Genomic DNA, 19696 nt, shown 5'->3' with positions numbered 1-19696 from the left:
TATTGATTTCAGAGAGAGGAAGGGAGAGGAGGAGAAACATCAGCATGAAAGAGAAACATTGATTGGTTGTCTTCCATATGTACCCTATCAGGGATGGAACCCATAACTTAAGTATGTGTGCTGACCAGGAATCAAACTCACAACCTTTTGGTGTAGGGGAAGACACTCGAACCAACTGAGCCAGTTGGCCAGGGCAAACCCAGCTTTTGACCTGTTAGAAAACCTGTGTTTTTCTATTGGTGCCTTTTATAGCCTATTAGTATTTTAAAAATTGAACAGGAAAATGAAGCTAGATAAAATGTACAGATCTTTATTGAAACTGATGTTCTGATTCCAATTGGAAAGCAATGCAAATAAGATTGAAACTTAATAGAAATTAAATTATATTCTTAATTAATTTAAAGTTAAATGTTTTTTTAAAAATATACTTGAATAGTAAATATAGTTTTACCCCAAACTGGGGTTTTATTGGAAATGTAAAAGAAATGGTTCTTGACAAAGTAAAGGGATACAGTGCTCTCTTCCTACTAGTCAGCCAGCCTATCCAAGCACAGGGCAGTAATATGTAATACTTCAGTGCTGGTAGAATTTCACAGTAGTTTAGTATTAGATTATGTAGAGTCTCAGTGTGTGATCTGTTCCCGGTTTACACCTTCACTGCGCATGAACAAAGCTCAGTTCCTTGGCTGCAGCCAAAGACTTCAGGCCCAAAGTTCTATGTATAGCAACCTTCACAATAGATTTCACCTTCTTTCTCAGAGTTGTTGACTCAAGACTCTTACTGCATTTGGCACATTAGAAATAGTTTTTGTGCCAGGGCTTTCCATCTCTAATGATTTTCTCTGCAGCATATACGGAATCCCCACACCTGGAACAACTGTCAGCATCTCTCCATTGCTGAGCGAATTTAGAAATGTTTGGATTCGTTGAGAGGTTGAACATTGTCTCTTGATGCCCAAACTCTGACAATTGTCCACGTTGTTTGTATGGATGCACCAAGGAACCACAGTCTTTGGGCCCAGACGTTTCTCTGTAACAGGATTTGCAGTAGATCTCTCCATCATGATAGCCACTGTTGTGCTGTCTGAATTGTTCCTACAAACCAGTCACAGAAAGCAGCGGCAGTGGAAGCTTCCATTACACAGCACTTTTTGCTCCTGGCACCCGGTGCTCAACACAGGCCCTATACTGTTTGCACCTCCTCAGACTTCGTTTGGAGCCTGAGGTAGGAAAATGGACGGTGGGCGGAGCTAAGGGTGGAGGGAGGGCTTGGCGACTTATGGAGCCCAGGGAAGTTTACAAATTGGATATATGGACCCATATGTCATGTAATGAAACTTTTAGAATTGCTATCAACTCATTTTCTGACAGCAGCTTTATATTTTAATTTTTCCTAATCTATATTATCTCAATAGTGATTAATTTATCTATTTAATTGCTGAGCATTGATCCTTTAAAAAGCACCGACTATTTTCAGTTTCACTAACGTTATTTGAAGCTATTCTTATTCGTTAAGAACCATTATTTATGATTTAATATTATGCATGTTCAAGGATTTTCTTTAGATTCTTAAAATAATAACTTTATTGGGGAAAAGAATTCAAACATGTGCAAACTAATTCCATAACCAATCTGTAAAATAAGTCACATTTCATTGACTGTTCTATAGTTAGTATGAAAATAAATGGACTATAAATAATCAGCCTTGTGGAATATAAATCTAAAGTTGTCAGCCTTAGCTAGTTAGAAACCATTTTTTGGTATTTCTGTTAGTCATGAAAGATATGCAGAATTGCTTCCATGTCACTTTTAAATAGCTGAACATTTCTATATATGTTTAATCCCTGGGGATTTTGAAAATAGAAATTCCAGCAATAATTAAGTGCCAGATTGTCTAGAAGCATAAACACAATGGAAAAAATTTACCTTTAGATTTGCTACATCAATGCAAATCTGGTCATAGTCTCAGATATATTATTTTTATTTTTCTGGATCTGAGATTGCTACATCAGATATTGAATTAGAGCTCATTTATCCTGTGAATATAACACATTACATATGTACCAGAAAACACATCATTTTTTTCCTGATATTACAAAACATACCCAGTCATTAATTTTCTTATAAAATCTGGGAACTCTCTCCAACTCTGAAATACTTGTACCACCAACAGGCTCTATAGTTCCAATGTAAACCACAGCAGTGCATGAAGCTACTGGCCCTGGCAGACTCCCTTTCTAGGGTTATCAGATCAAACAGGATGAGCCTAGTGAACCACTGGCTAATTCCATTAAGCAATCCTACCTCCCATGAGATTGATGAGTTGTTTTTCACTTTTGATAAAATTGGAGAGTCATATTGGTATTGTATGTGCAAAGTTCAAATTTACCAGACCTTACCAAGGACCCTTTTTCAGATCACATTTCCTGCATGCATGTATTTGGATGAGGTGTGTATGTGTATGTGTATGTGTGTGTAGGGCAACAGAAGTTTGTAGAAATTAGATTATACATTATTATGTTTGCTTAATTTATCCACTCAAAATGCAGAAGGCATAGGTAACCAAACACGATGTCAAGTAAGAAATGTAATGTCTTTGTGTTTCCATTTAAAATGAAACACACCAAGAAGATTTGAAACTGTCTTCATAAATACTTCAGCTTCTATTCATAATGCTGATATACATACCAAAAATACTATATTTTCCTGTCATATATTTTATTTGTTTTCATGAACTCTACAGTGTAATTGTAAATGGGGCCTGCTGGGATGGTTAGGTGTCCTGTATGTACAGACTAGACAATCTATAAATGAAAATGTATTAAACTTATGTCAGAATTGATCTTGAAAGGAAGAGGTTATGAATCATAATAATCAAAGTGCGGGGTCCCAGTACATGGAGATAACTGATATTACTGAGCAGTCACATGGGTCAGGCACAGTCTAAGTGTTTTACATAAATTATTGTATTTATTCCTCTCAACAGCCCAGTGAGATATGCACTATTACAATTATTTGCACAAGAGGAAAGTAAGTCTTAGAGAGCTTAAGTCATTACTTTTAACTGCATAACTTGTGTTCTCTTTTCCAGTTTTATTGAGGAATAGTTAACATACATCATTGTATAAGTTTAAGGTGTACAACATCATAGTTTAATTTACATGTATTGTTAAGTAATTACTACAATAGGTTTAGTAACATCTATCATCTCATATAGATACAATAAAGAGAAAAGAAAAAAATTTCCTTGTGATGCCTAATTTGTGTTCTTAAATAGCATGCTTTGATAGAGTGGGATTTTCCTTAGTGTGGGGGTTTCCTGAATTGTCAGACTATATTTATGTAATCACCAAATTAAAATTCAAACAAAGCCTTTATTTTCTCTTTAACACTAACAAAACATACAAGTGAAGATTGGACTTCTCAGTGTTGTTACCAATGCATCTGTGCTTGTAACACTCATAGAACATGATGCCTTAAACAAAAGGTAAAAGAGGAATACTGTGAATACATATGGAAAGAGGATGAACAGCATTTCCTAGGTTTATCACATAACTACATTTGGAACATCAGATAATAGAGTGTTTCAAGAATCAGAGCTAATAGGTCAGTCCATTTGCTTACATAAGGTGCTCATTCTTTTTTGGACATAAATTAGCCCAATCATATTAAATATCACACACTGTTTATAGAGTTGGGTAATGATCTCCTTCAAATGAGTGCAGAGGGTACACTTCACTCCCAGTGCCTTCTGTTCCAGCTGTTTCTACTTATCTTAATTTTCGTAATTGGGTTACAATTAGGCTGTGAATGAGACTTTAACATGGGAATTGGAGCTTTTCAACAAAAGGGTTTACTTCTTTTATTGTTTTGTGGTTCTTAACTTTCAGAGGCCTATTTATTGCTATGTGTTAATTAAACAATATTAGGAAGTGTTTAAGGCAAGCTTACAGCATACAAAGAAAAACCTATTTATGTCTCCACAGATCTAAAAATGTGGCTGCAAAAAAAAAAAAAGCACTGTTTGGGAAAGTTCTTCAATTTATTCAGGGCATGAGATGATGTTTATTTTAAAATTACGATAATATCTCATATTTGTTTTGACATTGTCTCCAGGCTTGACTTCACTTAATATGAAAGCCATCAGCTGAACAATGTTTGAATTAGAATGGTAAAAGTGAAGTCTAAGCCCTTACACCTGGGAGCTTGTTGCAAATACTGTACCTCAGACCTGCTTTAGATCTTATTAAAGCAGAATCTGCATTTCAACAAGATCCCTAAGTAACTTTTATGCACATTAAAATCTGCACAATCCTTTCAGAAACTAATTATGGCAACAAATCAAAGGCAATTCCAAATTAAAAAAAATAATTCTTTGTCTCACCATGCATTCTGATCATACATACATTAAGAAAATGTGAGATCTCAACTAGGTAATCTAATAACACTTAGACTTAAATTTTTAATGACATATTACTTTAGATTTAAAAAATAGGTTAAAAGGTGTTAAAAACATTATGTAAGAAAAGCCAGAACCACAGTTGAATTGGAAAGTGCTGTTATGTTGGTATTTATGGCTGTTATTCTCTGAAGAACCTAGAGAGTCCAGTTGTTATATCCTCCATGGGTCAGTGGTGCTGTAAGTCTGAAGACTGATGTAAGGCTTTAGAGACAATGGAAAGTATTTCACTCTATCCACGACTTTCCTTGCTATGTTGTCTTATTCATTTTAATAATTGCGGGTCTCTTGTTTGTTATTTAACTTTACCAACCCATTAAGTGTACCCATTAAAAATAATGAATTATATGTTTTCAAAAATCCTATTTCAGATGAACAGATTTCTGAAGATTGGATGTACAATTCATTATTTGAGGGTCATCTGTTGCCAAACACAATCCTATGAGAAGCAGGACACACCTGCAAAGCTTCTCTTCCTGTCAGTAGTCCTTGTGTTGTCTTACTTTTCCTGTCTCTTTGTTGACCTGAAATTTGAAAATGGTGTTTATAATTTTCATCTGTATTTTCATTTTTAGACTCCCCAGTTTCTGGCTGAGAAGAAATTTTATAATTTCTATAACTGGTTTTATGGCTAGGACTGGTACTATTGGGACAAGTCATTGGATGGACAATTTACCTAGGCTTAATGAGTATGTTTGCTGCAATTTACCAGGCGCTTCATTTGATCCACATTATAATCAACATTTGGAAACTCTGTATATCCCAGGTTTTCTTCTCTCCTCTCCTCTCCTCTCCTCTTCTCTTCTTTCTCTTCTCTTCTTTCTCTTCTCTTTCTTCTCTCTCTTTTTTTCTTTTCTTTTCCTTCACACTCACCATCAAGTATTACCTCTCTAAAGAACTCAAGGATGCTGATGCTAGGCTTCTTGCTGCTCCCATAATTGAATGTATCTCCTGATCTATGGCTGTACTCTGAGATAATAAAAGGATTGCTACCTTTTGCATTCTGCTCACCTACTACACATTAAGGCAGCACACACTAGCACTATAAATTTTTGGCCAAGTATGCCCTTCCTTCTCTTCATTGGAAGAAGTTTATAATCTCCTCATCAACTCAATCACTTTCATGTACTCAATCCTTTTCACTCTTGTAGGTGATCACAGAATGTCTCCTAGTGATGGATCTCTGAGGCCTTCTGTGCTGTGTACTGCCTGAGCACCACTTTTTGGCTGAGGATATTTGTTGTGTGTTTGCATCTCATCCTATCATCAGAGAACATAGCAACCTATGTGTTTAGCTATTCCTTGCTAAATCTATGCCTTTGTAGATTGCCTGTATAAATTTTATCTACCTAGCAACATGAGGCTTTTTTGTAGAGTGTCCCCTCCCTACTTGCTTGGTCTTTTTCACTGTGGGAACTCTCTTTGTGCTAACTCTGGGTGTGTTGTTTCTACTCTCTGATGGATTTAGCGAATTCTAGGGATCGCATTCACATTCTTGGCACTAGTATGATCTAGCAATGTGGTCCTCACATTATTTAATGTTACTTGCAACAATAAACCCTAAACAAATGCAGGTACGCAGATGTCTTCATGTCTCTCTGATGCTTTACTTCCTTAAAGTAATTTTGCAAAACATGGCAAAAATGTAAGATTTAACCTAGATGGATATTTGGCATATTCTGTTTATTTTTTTAAGATTTGCTTGAATTGCTTCACCATAGTAATAGTTTTAAAATACAATTTTGTGCCCTGGCCAGTGTGGCTTAGTTGGTTGGAGTGTAATCCCATGTACCCAAAGGTTGTGGGTTCGATTCCTGGTCAGGGCATACACCTTGGTTGTGGGTTCAATCCCTAGTTGGGGAGCATGTGACAAGCAACTGATCAATGTTGTCCCTGACCTCAATGTTTCCTTCTCCCTCTCTCTGCCTCCCTTCCCCTCTCTCTCTAATATCAATAAGCATGCCTCAGGTAAGGATACATACACAAGTTTTATTTTGTTTTTTCAGATAGTTTTAAATACTAAAAATGGAGGAAAATGTAGTTCATATTTTCCTATGGCTTAGTAGTATTCCACTGTATATATACACAAAATCTTCTTTATCCAAACATCCTTTGAAGGACACTTCAGTTGTTTCTATGTCTTAGCCACTGTAAATAATGCTGCAATGAATGTAAATGAAATATTGTCATTTGCAACAACATAGATGGAGCTTGAGAACATCATGCTAAGCAAAACAAGTCAGAAAAAGTTAACTATATGACTTCATGTATAGGATTTAAAATAGAAAATGACAAATGAACAAATAAGACAACCAAAAACCTCATAGACACAGACAACAGTAGGGTGGTTACCAGAGGGAGGGGGAGGGGGTAGTAAAAGGTAAAGGGGGGTCAAATATATGGTGACAGAAGGAGATTTGACTTTGGGTGGTAAACATACAATGTAATATATAGATGCTATATTATACAATTGTACACTTAAAACCTATATAATTTTGTTAACCAGTCACCCCAATAAATGTAATACAAATACATTCTTAAAAAGAAAAGTAAAAGAATGGAGATAAATGTAAAACTCTTATGAACAACTTTGTCAAGCTTTTATAGTTTTCTGTGCTATTGCTGATTTAGGCACAGCAATACCAGCAAAGTTTAAGCTTTGAGCCAAGCAAACTCTTCCTCTGCTTTCCTCTGTCTGAATGTTTTTCTCCCCTCAAAACACAAATTTTCGTTTCCACTGACCAGATATTTTATTAATTATAACTTTCTCAACAATGCCTTTCCTGATCAATAACTAAAAATCCTTCCTCTCAGTTTTCCCTATTTCTCTTCTGTACTTTACAGTGATTAACTTCATTTCATTTATATATTCATTTTTAATTGAGTGCCTGTCTTCTACCACTAAAATATAATCTCCATGAGGACACTGTATTTCCAGTACCTATATATAACAGTACCTACCACAAAGTGAGCACTAGATAAGTATTTGTTGAGTGGATAAATGAAAAAAAATAACAGAATTAATATCAGATCATGTCCCCTTGCCACCTTCAGATGTCTTGGTAAGCAAGGGAAGGAGGGATTCATATTTATTGGGAATCCCATTGGGCCCTCTTTTCCTGATATCTATCATTTCCAATGCTCTGCAGCCTCTTGGCACCTGAATTCAGACAGATGCATTCATGAATGGCTTAAATACAAAGAAGCATCTACTAAGATTTACTACCAGCAGGAACAGATATTGTAAATTACCACAGTGATCCAAGAAAATCTAACCTTGGATATAGCAGACACTGTTTAAATATAGGAGCACTCGTTCTTGGGATTCTTTGTTTCTCAAAGTCACTCCTTTGTGAGTTAGCTAAAATAAATTGGGGTTCTTTCCTCAAGATGTACAATATCCAGGTGAACAGGAAATAAATTTGATGGTTTTTACCCTTCTCAGTACTGAGAACTAATAACAGAAACTGAGAAACAAAGAAATGGTAAGCACTCAAAACACAGAGGAAGTAGGAAACTGGACTCATAGCCCAGAGAAAGAAAAGCAGCAGTGTAATAAATATCTACTTTAGAATGCCATGTTTCCAATTACTTTTCATAGTTTGAATTACATCTTCTAGACAGGAATTTAAGGAAGATGTCAATACTGAATGAGGAATATGAAAGCTCCCTCTGATCTGTAATGAGGTACTTTCAATTAAGAGTGATACTTCACCCAGTTGTTCCAACCTGTATTAAAATCATGAGATGAAAAGCTTATCAGGCCAGGCCATCTCCAGAGCAAATGTACCATATTTTGCCATGTATAGTGTATAATGCATTCCCATGTGTAATGCACACCCACATTTTTGGCCCATACTTTCAGGAAAATAATCTTTTACTTTAATTTTTAATTCATTTTTATGTATTTATATTTAGAAAAAAATGATTATTGTGTTCTAGGGTATTATTTTGCATACAGATATTATTGTTTTCTAGAGTTACACTTTTAACACATAAGCTTAAATAAAAGAATTCAAAACATGTATATAGATATGGAATTAGTACTACCCATGTATCATATACATCCTTATTTTTCCCTCAAAAATTGGGGCACAAATGTGTGTATTATACACGGCAAAATACAATAAATGGTCACATTACTGCACTACTATTGTGCAATGGTATAAGCATCTTAAAATTGGAGAATATTTTGATTCCACTGACAAAAGTGGAAAAGTGAAAGGCAACTTTTTATATCATCAGTTACATTTTTAGCAATCCTAAAATGAAAATATATTTTCTTTACAGTTTTTGCTCAAAGAACACAAAGGAGTCTCAATGACCCAGACAACCCGCCATAGTAAGTGTGTTTCTCTTTCTGTGAAGTTGAAATAAAAAACAAATGAGGTGTCCAGTTTTTAAAAGCAAGGAACAAATGGCTTTGTTGGAAGTACATGGTATTATTTGGAATAAGGCAATGAAAACTGAAGTGAGAAGGGTAGGGTCTGGAAAGATATTTCCTCTCCCTAATTATAAATCATTACTACAGACCTTATTCACTTACAATTAGCTTCCTCAGCACCATGATTTTGCCTGCAATTTTTTAACCTTTTATAAGAATAAGAATGCAATTAGGCCTAGTGAGTTCTAAAATGTGCAGAGCACTCACCAGCACACACAAGTATTGTCTAGTTACTACATTTAAGTACCTATATATACACTATACCCTCTTAGACTATAAAATCTGCTACACAGGCTAAGTTGGATGCCATTGTAAACTGAGATTCTCACTATTGTTTTAGCACCAGTGAAAACTATCCTTATGTTCTTATGATAATTAATATTCTATCATTAGTGAATACTTAGTATATAACTCCTGGAATTTATGAGTTTCTTTCCCATTTTACATGAATGCCTTGAGGAGATTGCTAAAAGACACACCTTTTACTGGGCATTTACAATTTGCATAAATTAGTTTCTCCTGCCTCTCTGCCTTTCTCTTCTCTCTCCTTCTTTGTTCTTTCATCTTCTTTGTCCTTGTCTGAGGTTACTATGTGATCTCAGTGCTCTCAGAAAGAATGGAAAAAGCATGAAGGCCCTCACTGTCATTGCAAATGTTTCTCATCCTGGCCAAAAGAACTATGAATATATTGGCTATTTAATGCTAATCAAATGTAAAATATCAGATGTTTTTCCTAAGATGTTTGTATTCCATTAGAAGATTCAGCATTAACTATCTGTCGTATTTCCAGCTCAACAATAAACTTGGGAAAACTGATTATTGGTTCTGTCTTTCTGCTTCTTTTCAATGTCATAGAACACCAGTTGTGTGTAAGATAGGTTTATGTACAGCTGCAGTTGATCAGCTCTGTGTTTATCTCCAGGAATGCCTAGAAGCCTGATACTGACATTGGGCCATGATAAGAATGAGATATGTTAGCTATTTATAAAGCACAGTTTACAGTTTGAAACTCCTCTACTGGTTCCCAGTGCCAAATGGTCTCCATTGTTTGGGGATGCATTGATGGTTTATATTCCATTCAATTCAGTACAACCTATGTAGCCTACCCTTAGCCACATAACCATAAATGTGTAAAAAATCCTGATATAAACTTTTGACTGGAAACCCAAAAATGAGACATTTGTGTTGCTGGCTTATAATGTGAAGACAAAGAATTTCCTCTGTAATTGAGAAATGAACCTGGGGCTGCACCTGGAAGTGCCAGACCTTCTATGATGGAACATTCTATCTTTCTCCTGCTGTGCTTTATACCCTTTACTTTGATTAAAGCTTTATGTCAGTACTCCCTATGGAAGCTTGTGAGTCCTAACAATCACTGGGTCTTCTAGTAACCTTTGCACTTGACCCTTTTCAGATATAGTTGACAGGTCAATTTAGATACTATATTATTACTTTGCTTATTTTTCTTCCTTACACTAACTCTGGATAAACATATTTGTAAAATGGAACACAGGGAATTACTAAAGGCTTTGTTCCTATCTCTAAAGACATGAAGCATGTGGGCCGTATTAGAGAAACGTCAGCTTATAAAATGTGAAAGTACATAATTTCCCAAAGAATTTAGTGGAAAAAAAGCACTAGAAACATCTATTTTAACATTTATTTTGACTGAGCATAAGATTTTGTTGTCTTTAATACATTGGGTGTGTTGATGCTTAGTGTCATATTTGGTTGGCCAGAAAGTTCTTTTGTTTTTTTTCCATAAGATTGTTTAGTAGCACTTAGTTGTCTTTAACCTCATTCAAAACAATTTTGTTAGATTGTACTATGATCACTGTCCTACTAGCATGCATTCAAAAAAACCATCAAAATTGGTGAATTTTTGTGTAGCCACTTGAATACTGAAAAATGGAAGAAAGTAAGCAACATTTTCAGCATATTATGCTGTATTATTTCAAGAAATGTAAAAATGCAACTGAAATGCACAAACAATAAAAAATAAAAAAGATTTGTCCATTGTATGGAGAAGGTGCTGTGACTGATGGAACATGTTAAAAGTGGTTTGGGAAGTTTCATGCTGGAGACTTCTCACTGAACAAAGCCCCATGATTGGGTAGACAAGTTGAAGTTGGTAGTAATCAAATCGAGACATTAATTGAGAACGATCAATGTTATACTATGCAAGAGATAGCTGACATACCCAAAATAGCCAAATCAATAAAGTTACTGGTGAAAATGAAAATGCGTCTTTTATTTTACAGTAAAAACCATATGGTCTTTTTGGGCAGTCCCAGTATTGTTGTATTTCCTAAAACTCTGCACATAAGTTCTTTTAAAATGAATTATCCAGTACATGTTCCCAATTTACAGACAAAAATTCAGGTTTACATTTTAGACAGTGAATTTAAAAGTCAATAAGTCCTCTTCTACACAATGGATTATACTTGGCTGTAAAAAAGAGGCAAATTTTCCCCTCTGTGACAACCACAGACGGACCTAGAAAACATTATGCTAAGTGAAATAAGCAAGTCAGAGAAAGACAAATACCATACAATCTTACTCAGATGTAGAGTCTAACGAACAAACTGAACTAACAAACAAAATAGAGACAGACTCATAGACAGCAGACTGAGGTTCTGTGTGGGGATGGGGGCGGAAGAGGGAGGGATAGAGAATAAAAGAGAAACGACTCATGGACAGGGCCAATTGTGTGGTGATTGTGGAAAGGCATGTGTGGATGTGGAAGAGGGTATGGGGGATAAATAGAAGTGGAAAAAATACAGTTAAAAAAGTCAATGAGTCCTCTTTCATATTGCTTTATTAAAATTGTAATAAATTATGGAAAAGTTCAACTTAAGGCAGGATTACTTAGTTTATAGCTATTTTGTAATGATGGTTACTGAAGCATTTAAAAATAATGCTTCATGTTATTCTTTATTTTCCATGGTGTCCAAAAGAATTACTGTTAGATACCCCTACCACTTTTCCATAAAAGCATAATAATTCCTGAGAGATGCATGTTAACATCTGAAGGTCTCAATTACATTTAAAAATGAATATTAAAAGTACTCCAGTATTTATCACTTTTCCTGAATAAAGGTGAATATTATTACCTTTACACCAGTTCAAAATTCATTTCAGTAAAAAAATGCATATATATGTAATTCATTTTACTACACACATGTGTGCATGCATGTATACACATATATTAACTGTGACTGCTGTGTTTTCGAACTGGACAAGAAAGGGAGAGCTATTAATAAAAACTATTTTCTGCTTTCACTCTTCCATGTGTTTTGAATTTCAGCCACAAATTTCTTTTAAAAAACCTGTATCATATATGAGTATATCCACATTAAAGCAGAACTGATACAACTTCCTTTAGGAGACAGATGTCTTTAGCCCCAGGTTTCAGGACACAGAAAGAGGTTTCACACATTTTTTCCAGTTTACAATACCTCCTCCCCACCTCTGTTTTCTGCTTCACAGATTGCCTGAACAGAAAGACTTATATTGTTTTTTCTCTGAAAAAAATATTGGCATAGCCTGTTCTCTGTGATAATACTGCAACATTTTCAAAGTGATTTTTACCTGTTTCCTGATCTCTCTGTCTAAACTATGTTTAAGGAGAGTTGATTATTTTTTTGACTTTAAAATTAACTTTAAAAAATATCCTCAAGAAAAAATTCAAGCACAGGGAAATTCAGCTGTGACAACTCAATTTCTGATAAAAATAAACAAACGGGTTTTACCCTTTCTATGAATGAACACAAATGATTAAATTTATCAACCTAAAATTTTTCTCATCTTCATTAGATTGTAGTTTTTATTACACGTATATGTTAAATATCACACTCATTATATCACATTCATTGAAAAAGTATTGACATTAATGAGAATACAAACAGATGTTTGGCCTTTAAAATAAATTAAGAAAATTGTTCTCAATATATTCTTTAGAAAGTTGGAGTAAACTTGAAGGCTGTGATGGGGAAAACCACATGTTGAACATAGTAACCTAAGGAATGAGAATAACAGTATCTCTCTTATCTAACTGGAAATGGGATAGAGAATGGCAAGATTTAAAATAGTTTTCAAGCCCAGGATTAATAATGGGATACATAGCAGACATTTTAAAATGTTATTTCTTATTTCTACTCTTTCACTATGTTCTAGGTGAGTTTAGACCTATTTTGACTGTGAAGGAACAAGAAACAGGATGTACGCCTACTCAAGGTAAGATGTATTTCATTTAAAATCTCAATCCCTCAACTCAGTAAGTAAAGCATATATAATTGAAGCAAAATGTTCACAAAATACTACTTATATTATGTGCCACATACTGTGTATTTTCTTCCAAATTCTAGTTTATTTTATTAAGAAGCAAAAGTGTTTGAAAACTAAAAAAAATCACATAGTTTTCAATCCCAAACAATTTTATTACAAAAAATAAAGCAATACAACAATCTACTATTGCTTACTTTAACTATAAATACATAGACAAAATTAAAAGGATTTATGTCATAGCATTAATAAATGAGATCTCTAATATCCCGACAAATGAAGAATGCTATAAATTTTAATGGTTTATTCAATATATTGTTGAATTTTACTGAGTATGTATGGATTTGAAGACTTTCAAAATCCTTCCAACTCCAAGAATTGCTGAGTCTATCAGAGTAATGCCTTTCAGCATTTGACACACTTATAACCTGCAAAACCTCCTTCCATCATGTACAATAAAAACAGACTTTAAAAAACTAGATGGTTAATCTAGTTTCATTTTACCAAAATGGAAAAAAAATACCTAAGATTTTGCAGTGTGTAAGTTTCTTTAGCATTTTCCCTGTACCACAGTATTTTCATTTTTAAAACAAAAAATTTCATTAGATATCTTTTTACATCTCAATGGTTTTGTGTAGCTTTGAGCACTATGTGAGTACCATGCATTCTCCTTTCCTTGAGGAGGTCTGATACCAGAGCATTTGTGGCAGTATATACATATTAAGAATAATTGATGTTTCACTGTTTAAAAATCGCTAACATCCACACTTCTCTATAAGGGAGGACAGATAAACGAGTTTATCTTCTGTTATGTGTAAATTGTCCTCTTTAAACAAACAAGTGTACCCCAAAATAACATTCCTTGTCATAATAGCCCTATTTAACCAAAATATAACAAAAATAGCAGATAATTGATAAATTTTATGTCTAGCACATATGTATAATATATAAAAAATATATATATATATATATATATATATACACGCACTTGTAAAACCATTACACATTTGCAAAGTACGAACAATATCCTAAAGATGGGTTAATTTACCTTAGAAGTGCCCACAACCAAGTGATTAAAAAATAATCACGTTTCCCATGCCTATTTCTGATATACAAAATTCATGTAGAAGATACATTAATGAGTTAAACCATACATATTGTCAGTCCTTGAAGAAGGATGCCTTCATGAATTCATGCTTCACATCTGATAGGATTATTACAAAACATTTCTTTACAAATCTATCACTCTATGTTACTTTCCTATTGCAGCTGTAAACAAATTCTATTGGCTTACAAACCTATTGGCTTAAAACAAATTTATTATCATATTTCTGGAGCACAGACATCCATAATGATTTCACTGGACTAAAATCCAGAGGCAGAGCTATGCTTCTTTCTGGAGCATCTAAGAGAGAATCAGTTTTCTTGCCTGTTCTAGCTTCTGAAGGCTGCCCTCAGTCCTTGGTTTGTACCCCTTTCTATTGCCAAAGCCTTCAAGCAATGGTCAGTTGAGTCTTTCTCAAGACCCTGTCTCACAAATTCCAACTCTTTTGACTTCCTCTTCCCCATTTACATTGTAATTCCCCTGAAATTACATTGGGCCCAATCCAGGATAATCTATGTTAAGGTCAGATGATTAGCAACCTCAATTTCATTTGCAGAGGGGAATTATCTTTCTTGTCATGTTATATAATATATTCACAGATTCAGAGGATTTGAGCATGTACATCTTTGGGGGACATTATTCTCCCTAACATCCTCATTATGTATTTATATTGGGTATCTCACACCTGTATGTGTGTGTATGTGTATATGTAAAATAGCATCATAATTGTGGTGTAATGAGAACTTAAATTAATTCACATTATTCACTTAATGAACTGCATCTCAACCATTTTTATTAGTCTAAGATTCAGAAAACTACCGATAAATTGGTTTTTGTTGGAAATTTCCATTTGGTCAGTAAACCACAGCAAGGCAGTGCGAGTGCTTCCTTTACAGCTCCCTGCAAACTGGGGAGGTGAAGGTTGGCATGGGTCACCTACTTAGCATCTTCAGGTGGTGGTTTGCAGCCAACAGAGGCTAATTCACTCTCTTGGGCTCTTGAGATTCATACTAATAACTTTGTGATTTCAATACCTAACTTTTTCTCTGGTTTAAAATATATTTCTCTGGTTTAAATAAAAATATTTTTATTTGCTATATAAAAAGCAAAGGAAATTAATTAAATTATTTCTGTGCTAAAATTATTTAAACAAACACATATGCTTATTTTGTCTCCAAAATGATGGATTTAAATGTGGTAAGAAAGAACAGTACCTTTATAGGTATACTTTGTATCTGATATTTAAAAGTAGAAGACACTGCTTCTAAATATCTAGGTAATAACTTGAATCATGCTCAATTTTTTGCTCTGTTTTAAAATCATATCTTGTAAGTCAGAACTAACATAATTTACTAAACCTTAGCACAGAAAGAAGCCTTATTATCAAGTAAGAACATTTTCTTTGCATTTTATAAATGTATTCCTGAGGGGAATTTTCTTTAAGATTCAAATAATTTCTTAGAAATAAAATGACTTCAAAAATAGGACTGAAAGATACAAGCAATATCTACTTAAGACCCACATAATTATTATATGGTGTAAATGGGAGAAGGGTAGGAGTCAAAATGATTTCACCTGAGCCCATAAATTGAGGTACATACATGTACTGAGAGGTGTCTCTCAACTTTAAAAGATATATATATCATCTCCTAAGGAGCCTTTCTTAGACATCCTATTCTTAATCTCTAGATTTACTGTATATCTGTTTATATATTGTATTACCTATGATGCCACCATCCAAAGAAACAAATGTCATACCCTTGGGGATAATTTCATTCTCATTAAAATATATAACATACAGTGACAGCAATGAAAGAAGCTCAGCAGACTATTAGCCAAAAACCCTACATTTTACTGATGGAAAAATTATATCTTCTGTTTGAATCATATAGAATGCTAATTATATATTCTTCTTTCATTTTCAAAATATAAAGATAACCGAATTTCTATTAAATTAGTCTCCAAAAGTATATGGGATGACACCACCAGGTCAGCAAATTTGATTTTATGAGCAAATTTTAAATGCTTATGTGTAACTAATGTAAAAACAAATAGAATTTTACAAATGAGTCAAATGATAACAAAACTTGTGATATCAATTTTGTTTTTCTCTGAATCATTTGGAAAATTTGTTTATTAATGTAGATTTTAATCAATTTCATATTCATTGAGATTAAATTGTCTTATTTCATCTCTGCTACTTAAACAAACATTTCCTGTTAATTGTGTCAGAAGGAACCAAACTGAAATAGCTTAAAGAAGATAATCACTAAAATATTTTTAAAGGAATGCCCTTTAAAAACTGAAAATTAGAAGTGTAAAGCACTTCAACAAAAATAAAGCTCTAAGTATATATTATTGCATGAAATAATGATTAAATGTCCAAGACTTTATAAGCCACTGTGTCCATTTTGGTAAATAGAGATTTGCAATCAAAATGCAGTATTATTCAGCATCATATTAACTAGGAATTCACATCAGGTCACTGTTAGCATTGTAATAAAGAACCACTACTGAGCCCTGGCTGGTGTAGCTCAGTGGACTGAGCGCGGGCTGCTCAGTCCACTGAGCTGCAAAACCAAAGTGTTGCAGGTTCGATTCCCAGTCAGGGCACATGCCTGGGTTGCAGGCCACGGCCCCCAGCAACCGCACATTGATGTTTCTCTCTCTCTCTCTTCCTCCCTCCCTTCCCTCTCTAAAAATAAATAAATAAAATCTTAAAAAAAATAAAAATAAATAAGAAAGAACCACTACCAAATAATGTTTCCTTTATTCCTGATTCTTTCTGTGATTGGTTATTATATTAACTGTAACATTATTCAGCTTTAAGATATCTACTCCTTAAGTATCTTTTTATGGAAGGTATTCTGATTTTAAGGAAACAACATACAAGTAGGTTCCAGTTGGGAAGAACAAACCCTGTGCTATTATATATCCTTATCAAATCCCATATTCTTTTCTTTCTTACCAGGTCTTTATATTCTATGTTAGGAAAGGTGTCTGTGTATTTTAATCACCATACATATGCTGCACTTTATTTAACATTATTTTATGTTTTAAATTCATAAGAGTATTTAAATTTAATAGGAGAAACTTACATGAAAGGGCACTGCAGCAGCTCCTAGAGGTGGCTGGCAGGGATGAATATGCCTTCTTCCCAGCAGAGGGTCTCTTTTATAGGGGGCTAATAGTAAAACCATATGGTAGGCAGTCACCATCGACCACCAGAAATAACAATGCATTTCTAAGTACAGAGGACATCAAGCAGTTATCATACTCCATACATTCATTAACCTTCTTGAAGACATGACATTTATCTTTGGACAACATTCCAGTTTTCTGGATGATCAGCCAAGTCTGAGTCTACACAGAGTTAAGACTCCAATACAACATTTCCTAGATACCTTTGCTGCCAGAGCCATATTTCATCTCAGTGAAGTCTCCTACATACACCAATTCTCATATTCTATATCTCAATAATTTTTTAAAACTTCCACTTTGTTGAGGATCTCTTGACTCTTCCTTCTGTCTTTTCTCAATTCTCATATTAATTAACCTAATGTTCATATTAGCATCTGCATGACTCAAGAAGCTGAAAAAACAAATTCAAAAGGGTCAAGAGAAGTATTTACATTTCTTTGTGTCTATATTTTCCTTTTTCTTATTTTTTCTTTATTTTTTATTGTTGACAGTTTTGCAGATGTCTGTATTTCTCAACTCCCTTGCTCCCTTCCTCCCAGCTCACACTCCCACTTCCCTCTGGCCATCAGCACATTGTTGTCCATGTCCATGGGTTATACATGCATGTTGTTTGGCTATTCCCTTCACATTCTTTCATACAGTTCTCCCCAACCTACTCCCTTCTGACAGCTGTCAGTATGTTCCATGTATCCACACCTCTGTTTGTATTTTGTTTTTCAGTTTATTTTGTTTATTAGATTCCACATTATTAATGAAGTACTTTAATATTCAATAGAATTTGGAGTATGCACAACAGGACCTTATTTTAAATATTTGAAAATCCACTCTCACATTCTTGGAATAAACTTATTGCCACATTATAATTTAAAAATAAATAAATAAATACATATTTGAAAATGCAAGTTAATTAGTACTCATTGAAGACACTGTTTTTCAAAATACTATTAAAGTACTTATTAAATATTTTAATTATATTTTATATACTTATTTAAATGATTTCTATTTACAAGATGATATGGAAAAAATAACTCTAGTTGCATTTTTTCTCTCTTTAATGCTTTGGTTGATTAAATTTCCTCACCAAGTGAAAACTATAGTTGATATTAGCACATTTTAAATTTTAAATTATATTGGACCATTTTATTGTCTAATTATTTATTAACATATCTATATACATGTGTATTTGTATGAAGAAAATATTCACTAAAAGTGACTATGAATGCAAACTTAATTGTGTTTGTAATTTAGATTGTTATTTATATGAGAGTCTAGATAAAGCTGTAGATAGCAAAAAGTACCTTCATAACTTAAACAGGAAAGGAAACCATACACATTTACATCAAACTATTTCTTTTTTACTGAGAGTGGTGAATATGGAAGGAAATTTAACAGGTGTCCAGTTCTCTAAGCAAATAGAATAAATGAGGCAAATGTTCATTTTGCAGAGAATAATAGTGGAGAGTAGGACACATAACATAACTAAGGAAAAAATGAAAAGCCATCTCATTTGATGTTGCAAATAGATGGTAAGTTCCATACGCAATTTTCATATCAGTACTAACACAAGAGTACAAAATGAGCACTTTATGCACTTAAACATCTGCCAGGACTCTCATGTAGCTAAAGAAAATTTGTCTAACTAATACTTCATTAAAGTTGTTGACCAATGCATTCTCTATGTACAAGGCAACTGCCAAGGGAATCTGATACACTGGACCATACTCTGACCAAAACAACTATTAGGTGAAATGTAATGGGTCTCTAGGAGTAAGTGACCATGATATTGAAAAGAGAAAAATCTGTGCAGAAAGAAATAGCCTAAGTTGAAGAAAAGTGTTTTGCACAATTCAAAGAAACAGTGTACCGGCTTTGATGTATAAATATTGAAAAGAGAAAATAGAATCAAAGTATTTTGAAGACTACAGATATGTAAGTCTGACTTGTCAATAACATATTGTATAGATGTGTTAATTTATTTTAAAAAATACTATTTATTTACTTCCAAGTGTTAGGCACCATGTTTTTTTGCAGAAAAAGAAAAAAAAGGAAAGAAATGTAGTTTAAAATGCCTAAAGAAAGCAGTGTTGTTTTACAAAAATTCTCCAACAAGTTCAGGTTTTTATTTAATATTTATAATCAATAGGAAAAACATTAAGTAACCTTGAGAAAATGCATAGAGTCACAAGAAAAATACTGGAAGTAA

General features: G+C 33.8%; 1 pseudogene; it reads right to left on the bottom strand.

Moving 5' to 3' along the window:
* Window positions 1-504: 504 nt before the first annotated feature.
* Window positions 505-17510, bottom strand: LOC114492043 (annotated as a pseudogene).
* Window positions 17511-19696: the final 2186 nt, after the last annotated feature.

This window comes from Phyllostomus discolor, chromosome 1 (genome assembly GCF_004126475.2).
Source record: "Phyllostomus discolor isolate MPI-MPIP mPhyDis1 chromosome 1, mPhyDis1.pri.v3, whole genome shotgun sequence".
Classification (NCBI taxonomy): Eukaryota; Metazoa; Chordata; class Mammalia; order Chiroptera; family Phyllostomidae; genus Phyllostomus; species Phyllostomus discolor.
Note: the sequence above shows the minus strand (reverse complement) of the source record. Positions and strands in the feature narration are given on the sequence as shown.